Consider the following 8,666-nt stretch of genomic DNA (forward strand, 5'->3'; position numbering starts at 1 on the left):
TGTGGCAGACATTTTGGTCTCAAACTTTCCAGTGTTGGCATGGCCTCAAGGGGGACTTGGGAGGCAGGCTGTGTTCAGTCACATCAAACCTGGAGGGGTTCTTTTTGCTAAGCTTGTACCTCTATATGTAACACAATACAAAAGGGTATTTGTCACCCATTCATGCAGCATGTGAGACAATTTAAATCTTTAGTATTTAATGCTATCTGTCGTCCTTCAAGTGATTTTCAGATCTTTATGATACCACATCTAACTCTATCTTTCATTTAAAAAAACATTCAAGTGAACAGTTTAGATGCAGTTAGTTAGAAGAAAAGGGAGCTAAAGAAAGAAAAAATATTAACTTGAAGAAGAACTCGTCAAAGCCTCAGAGCAGAGGGCGACCTTTACTATCTGTGGTGTATGATTCCTGGTATGCGCTAGCCACTCATGGCATCTGATTTCCTAGAAGAATAAAGCAGTTCCACCCAGAGAGAGTCAGCTGATTCACCAGTTAGCAGAAATAGACAAAGCACACAGTTGAAAGTGTGTCATCCATTTTTTACATTGAGCGTTACCGCACCCTCCCCGGGCAAAGCCAAGGTATCTTACATGCTTTAGCGAAACATGTTCTTTGATATTATCTATATCTGGTACTGTTGTCCACAGAATGCATAGAAATATATCTTACTCTGCCTTTACACAGTCTGTTAAAGAAGAGGCTATATGTCAAGCACAGTACATAAGAATGAACATCCTTGGGGCTGCTTTGTGTACGTCCAACTTTCTAATAATCTCTGAGTGTCTGAATGTAGTGTCATGTCCTGTAATTGCCACAGTGTCTGCTGTGAACTCTTCTCAAACACTTATAGAGAGATCGTTGTCTTTACAATTTGCAGGACTAATAAAACATTTGATAACAGTGTCATGCTATATGTATGCTCCTCCAGACCAGTGGTTAATCTTACTCTAAACTCACTATACTCCCAGGAGGGCCTCATGGGGATCTATGTGGCCCTGTAACAATCTCCAAAGTTATGTAACAGCCTGGACTACTGTACCCTCTCAATGGGGACATCTTCATTCAGCAGGTGTGTAACCTGGACACTGTGTAAAATCTTTCTCTCTATCACTTTTGCTTTACCTCTCAATACTTTTTCTCTGTCGCTAACATCCCTCCTCCCCTCTCTCTTTCTCTTGCTAAGGCCTGCCACCAATTACATGTGTGTCTGAAAGTCACACCCATAGTCTGATATCACAACACTCAGACATCCCTCCACCGATTTCTCCGCCCTATTTCCCAAGGAGAGAGAGAGAGAGACAGAGAGAGAGAGAGAGAGAGAGCGAGAGAGAGAGAGAGAGAGAGAGAGAGAGAGAGAGAGAGAGAGAGAGAAAGAGAAAGAGAGAGAGAGAGAGAAATGTATTTGTTTGTGCTTGTGTGTTTGAGCATTCTGACATGCCTTTGTTGCCTCTGTCTGCCTTTGTAAATCTGACCAGTGACGGGGCACTGATGCGACATGAGTCTCCCACACAACCAGCCTAACTGCCATGCTCTATCAATCATAGCCAGCCACAGCCAAGCGAGAAGCCTTCACTCCCCAATCACCACCATTATTTGGTCCAGCTAAATAACTGCAGTTGAAGGCATGTGATGGCCATTGAAAGCATTTGACGGCGGCAGCGTTTGAAAGTTTGAATAAGCTTTGGTCCCCATCTGACCCGATCAGACTAGACCCATGGGTGTCAAACCCCAAAGTAACGTCATGGCAACGTTTTAAGAACGCTGCATTCCACATATGCCTTCCTATTGAGTTTATCATGGAGTATAGGATGGGGGTTGGTGAGAGAGCGCTTGTTTACAAAACTCACACCATGACATTTTGATAAACCTCTGGCAATGGTTTGATATGCATTGTAAACCAATGGCTTGTAATCGTACTAGAGAGAACAAATCAAAACACTACAGCTCTGTAAACCTCTCCCATTTATGTTTACTTTGTATGTTTACCTTGTGTTTATGTTTTAATCCTCCTCCTTTGTCTTCAAACCATCTCATGTTTGAAGGAAATGTCTTTGTTTTGGGAAGATTCTTCTGGAATGACAGTGACCACGTTTGCTATTGAAGACAGGTTTGTTATGTCTGTGTTCATACTTTGGACTGAATGTAAGCCAATGCATGTAAGAAAGATGCTCTAAATATGCATTCTCAGTCAAGGTGGATACCATCATTATAACTCACGATAAAGATATGAGCCCACGTTGGTTCCTCTTAGTGTCGTTTTTATGTAACACACGTCACCAGTTTTATTTTACGTTCAGATTGAGTGAGAGAGGTGCCGGCCAGAGATTGAGGAGTGATGTTGGTGTGCTTGGCTTTTCTGACGACCATTGTACTCTTCTGCCATCTACTGGCCTAAAGGAGGTACCACTTGCATGCCTTCATGTTTACGTAGCCTATCTATACAATGAGTATACAAATATTAGGAACACCTTAATATTGAGTTGCCTGTCATGGAAAGAGCAGGTGTTCTTAATGTTTGGTATACTCCGTGTATATGGAAAACAGCTCTACAAATTATTGATTGTTCCCCAAAATAGAATGATTATGAATAAGCCTTTAAATATGTAAGTATAATACATCTTACTAATTGATTAGGGGTTACTTAGTTATTAACGAACAAATCATAGCATACCAAACACTTATTTTATCTTTGTCAAACCTGCGTTAGAGTGTATGCATTGAAGGAATAGAAACTCCATAATTGGCCCTCAATATTTTGCATGAAATGGACCTTGATGTGAACTATTATAAACATAAACATTTGGTAGGCAAAACAATTGCAATGTCCAGATTTGGGGAAATATAGGCCTTGTTTAATTTCAATAGATTATCAAATGTAACTGATGCTTACATATTTATTTTTCAAATAGCCTACCCTATACAATTACATTCTTGAATTAATTTGAATTAATTTGAAACGAAATTCAAAGCTTATGTATAGGGTATAGCCCTATAGCAGGGCTATAGGCTATGTTATATATATATATATATATATATATATATATGACTCTGTCACTGGTCACACACACATATATATATACACATATATATACACACACACCTATATATATATATATATATATATATAATATATATATATATATATATATATATATATATATATGACTAAAATGTAAATGTAATATATATATATATATATATATATATATATATATATATATATGATGAAGCACATCAAATTATGGTGACATACCCTAAATATAGAGGCCTATTGGACGCTCTGGGCCTTTTGGTGACAGCATGTGAAGTTTTGGAGACTGAGTGGCCAAGTCCAATATTTTGGAAATAGCCTACAAACTTCAGCCTTATATGGCATTGACAATCCCATTTTCAAAACAAGGTAGTCTAGGTTAGCCTACTTTAGCCTTTATTTTCCCACATAAAGCTCGAATTTACTTTCGCTTGATTGACTTCCTGTTAATTATATTTTCTGAGTAACCTCTCAGCCCCGCCTGTCACCTCATATTTTCAGAAACCTGTCGCCTTGTTTACTTTTCAAGACGATAAATCGTTTTATTTTTTCTAATTTCGCTCCATTTTACGAAGATTGTGTGCATCCGCGGTCTGAGATTGTGTGCGAGTTTATTTGTTTAAGAATGGGGCATCATTTATATCCCGCGCGCTCTGTTTGGGTAGATGGCGGGCTTTGGTGCGCCAAACAGGGCTACGTGTTTATTTGAAATGGAGCATGTGGCACGCTAGGGTAGAGAACGGCCCCAAGGAGCATGTGGTCCTCCCGTTGCTGATTGAGAGACGATAGTTTGGCAGTCTGGCTCGGCTTTTGACAAGATGCAGGAGACAGGACTGGTGTTGGTGTTCTGTTGAAACAGACCCGCCTGTTTCCACGGGGCCGAGCGCGCGGGGCACAGAGACTGACTGGCTTCGAGTGCGGGCTGTTGGCTGTCGGTATTCTTTATGGCGTCGGTTGCAACACGATGTGGATGTAATAATTAATTGTATATGTCCAGCTGGAACCTCATATAAATGTAATTAAATTTCTAGATTACATTAAATATGACATTTCACAGGCTAAAGCATTTGGCAATGGAAAAATATTGGAGAGTTAAAAATGTACTAATTTTAGGACATATTGTGCTTCCATAGTGCAGGTGAAAATATGAAATTAAACTTTCATATTGAACGAATTAAATCTCTGCAAGATAATTAGATTGGGAAGGGTGCTGTTGATTGTTACATTAAAACCAATGCACACCTTAAAACATAATAGATATAGGGCCTACTATCAGTCAAATTATAGTTGCAAAAATGATTGTGGTCTATACTCCACAGACCGTCAACAACAGACCTACAGGGTAAACAACTGAGTGGAAGGGCTCACATTAAAGTTTACAGCAATAAGGCAGATGCATTTGACAGTTATAGCCTAGAAATGTAGTGTAGTTCATGAAAATGTTACAACCTTATATAAATTGTAATTGCATAGGCTAGTTTATCAGTAAAGCACTGTCCATTTTTATACTTTATGTATACTGTAATAGACAACACATAACAAGATCTTAGACTACAGAAAATGATACAACCTATATGTAATCCCACAGTTTTATTTAAAGAAAAACAAAAAATAGCATGTCTTCCTTTGACCATGGTTGATGATTGACAGTATACCCCCTATTCCACCCCACCCTTCCCTGTCTCCATCCAGCTCAGCCCACTTTTACATCATCACTGGAATAGCCAATCAGCTGGAGACCAATTTGTCAATGTCAGGTCACACACCAATCAGCAAAATATATGGTAATACATTCCAGCCAATAAGAGTCAGCCTTTGCACTTCATGGCTATATATATATATATATATATATATATATATATATATATATATATATATATATATATTGGACCTGGGCTGCATCTGTCACATAGACAGTTGGGAGCCAGCTGGATTATTTTATGAAACTAAATTAAATGAGCAGAACAAACCTTTAGGCTGATGTTATAGGCATATTGATGGAGACCAGGCATGGCATTGATCTAACAAGATGACTTTTGTATTGGGATGTAGGACTATCTTAGGAGGGGGGATATACACACCTATGTATGTGGGTGTCCTTTCTGAATTAGGTTTTGTCAATACCAACTATTTAAGTAGCCTTCATTAAGAACATTAAACACATTAATAACACATTAGTAACATTACACAACACAACAGCCTGAAAATACATTGATAGAGTGCAGGATTTACAGAATGACATAACTACATTCTATGCCTGTCTGTAACATTGTCCAGTGTTGTCTTAGCTAAGTGCTCCCTAGATAATCCTATGACCCAGCTTTGGGAGAATCTGACCCAACGGCCCGACTGCGGTCCATGTATCCCAGGAATCCCAGCCCCAAATCCCCATTCCACTCCTGGACATCTCCCCTGAACTCCTCCCATTACCCAGAGCACCATGGCCCCATCATGGCCATGCACTGCCTCTGCCTGGCTTGTACAAATCACCCCTTGTCACTCTGTCAGGGCTGTATAACATAATTCACCCTGTTTGACTTGGCTCTCTCACAAAGGGGGCTGAATGTGTGTAAGTGTGCGCTTTCCACTTGTGCTCGGAGCCTCGGACCTCTGCGTCACACCTGCTTTGATGGAGGCCAGACCATGGGGCTGCAGAGCCCGTGTCAAACTCTCTTTGGACTCTGTCTTAGAAAGAGAGGAGAGGGTAGAAAAGTTGTACCTGTTGAACTATTACACTTTCACACAAACATTACACTTGTTTCTCTTGAATACAGTACTATGGGTAGGCTCCCCACCCACATTTCTTTCCCCCTCTGTGTTTTGGTTAGCGATGGCGGTGGGCTGGATTCCGATGAATAGGAAAATAATTTATAGTTGGATGGATTGTGTTTGAAGGAATATATTTTTTCTCTCTCTCTCTCTCTCTCCCTCTCTCCCTCTCTCCCTCTCTCCCTCTCTCTCTCTCTCTCTCTCTCTCTCTCTCTCTCTCTCTCTCTCTCTCTCTCTCTCTCTCTCTCTCTCTCTCTCTCTCTCTCTCTCTCTCTCTCTCTCTCTCTCTCTCTCTCTCTCTCTCTCTCTCTCTCTCTCTCTCTCTCTCTCTCTCTCGAAAACCCCTTGTCAAACTCCCACTTAGGCTTTGTCAGTGGGCGTTACTGGGATGGGGGCTAGGGAGGTTATGTTGCCAGAGAGCCCCCTCACTCTCATTCATCCTCTCACCAGTCACTGGCAGCTTTTTGAGGGCACATTTTGACTGATGATATGGCCACTTCTCTGTACTCAAGCTGCTAAATGATCATACAACCTAAATAACCTGTTGTCTTTTTTAGGTATTTATGGCAAAGGGTGGCGTTGTGGGTTTGTGGTTCTCAAACAAAGTTGTCCGTGAAAGGCATTTTTTATTTATTTATTTATATATATATATTATTATTTATTTTAATTTTCTCTGATTAGCTCTGTGGCTGAAACCAATATGAATTCATAATTTTACTTGGTAAGCCTATTTGCTAGGCCAAGGCCTATCGGCCAGTTAAGCTATAAAAAAAACTATTAATATCTGATGTGTATTAAAGTGTCTGTTTTCATTTAATTGTGGGGCATTTGCTAGCCTACAGTTGTTGTTATTTTATTCTTCCTCTCCTCGTGAAGTTGAACTATCGCTGACCTTTCAGCATTCTCTTCTGCCTCTGTCTGATATGAGATGATGGAACCACATGTGTTTGTGTGTGTTTTATTGCCCATACAGTTCAGACAGTGGCTAATACAGATGTTAGTAGTAGTCTGCTTTTGAGTTCGCCGTGACAGATGGAGATGTATCTGATATCTATTAGCACTCACGCCTCGCTTCTAAAAGGCCATAATGGATGTTGCGCGTTTGCTGAGGATGTGACGCACGTGCGTCGCGTGCCCACAGTCAACTGGTGCGTTGATGATGATAGCTCGTGCTGAGTGCAGCTAAGGACAAGAGAGGGAGGGGATGTTTGTGATTGACCCTTTCGCTCGGGAAATGTATCATCCCACGTAATGAACCAATTAATGCCATGTAATGCCACAGACTGGAATATGTTCCGGGATTCATCTGCTAACATTGAGGAGTTTACCACATCAGTCACCGGTTCATTAATAAGTGCATCGGCGACGCCATCCCCACAGTGACCGTATGTACATACCCCAACCAGAAGCTATGGATTACAGGCAACATCCACACTGAGCTAAAGGCTAGAGGTGCCGCTTTCAAGGAGCGGGACACTAATCCGGACACTTATAAGAAATCCAGCTATGACCTCCGACAAGCCATCAAACAGGCAAAGCGTCAATAGAGGACTAAGATCTAATCCTACTATGCCGGCGCTGACGCTCAACGAATGTGCAAACTATCACGAATTACAAAGGGCAACCCAGCCGCAAGCTTCACAGTGACGCAAGCCTACCAGATGAGCTAAATTAGCTAAATGCCTTCTATGCTCGTTTCGAGGCAAGCAACACTGAACCATGCATGAGAGCACCAGCTGTTCCGGACGACTGCGTAATCTCGCTCGCCGTAGCCGATGTGAGTAAGACCTTTAAACAAGTTAACATTCGCAAGGCCGTGGGGCTAGACAGAATACCAGGCCGCATACTCAGAGCATGCACTGACCAGCTGGCAAGTGTCTTCACTGACATTTTCAATCTATCCCTGACCCGGTCTGTAATACCAACTTGTTTCAAGCAGTCCACCATAGTCCCCGTGCCCAAGAATGCCAAGGTAACCTGCCTAAATGACTATCGCCCCGTAGCACTCACATCTATAAACATGAAATGCTTTGAAGGCTGGTCATGGTTCACATCAACACCATCATCCCAGACCCACTCTAATTCACATAACACCCCAACAGATCCACAGGTGACCAGCCTTTCAAAGCATTTCATGGCTATAGATGTGAGTGCTAAGGGTCGATAGTCATTTAGGCAGGTTAGACCCCTCCAAGCTCATCAATAAGCTCAGGACTCTGGGACTGAACACCCCCCGGCCCGTCAGGGGTGTGTGCTGCTTAGTCCCCTCCTGTACTCCCTGTTCACCCACGACTGCGTGGCCGCGCACGACTCCAACGCCATCATCAAGTTTGCTGGCTGCATCACCGCTTGGTACGGTAACTGCAAAGCACAAGTAATATTAGCCTATGTTTCTGGAAATTGCAATAGGCCTAATGGAAATGAAAAAAACATGATAGGCTATAAGCATAGGCCTCCCTTACTGGTCCTCTGTAGCTCAATTGGTAGAGCATGGCGCTTGTAACGCCAGGGTAGTGGGTTCGATCCCCGGGACCACCCATACGTAAAAATGTATGCACACATGTCTGTAAGTCGCTTTGGATAAAAGTGTCTGCTAAATGGCATATTATTATTATTATTACAAGGCACTAGTACTAGGCTATCCATGATGAGATGGATATATTCTGGTAATATACACAACTATTTGATTGGGCTTGGTTATGAGATTGAATGTCATGGTAGTTTATCAATTCCAATATTATGTCAATGATATCCCTATCAGTGACTTTTCAGTTGGGAGAGGAAATCACTCCAAATGAGATGCTGCAAGGCAGTGATACGCCACTAGATGGCAGCAATGCCATGGTTGGGGAAATCAATTATTGG

Source organism: Coregonus lavaretus (assembly GCF_964263955.1).
Source record: "Coregonus lavaretus genome assembly, chromosome: 2".
NCBI classification, from domain to species: Eukaryota; Metazoa; Chordata; class Actinopteri; order Salmoniformes; family Salmonidae; genus Coregonus; species Coregonus lavaretus.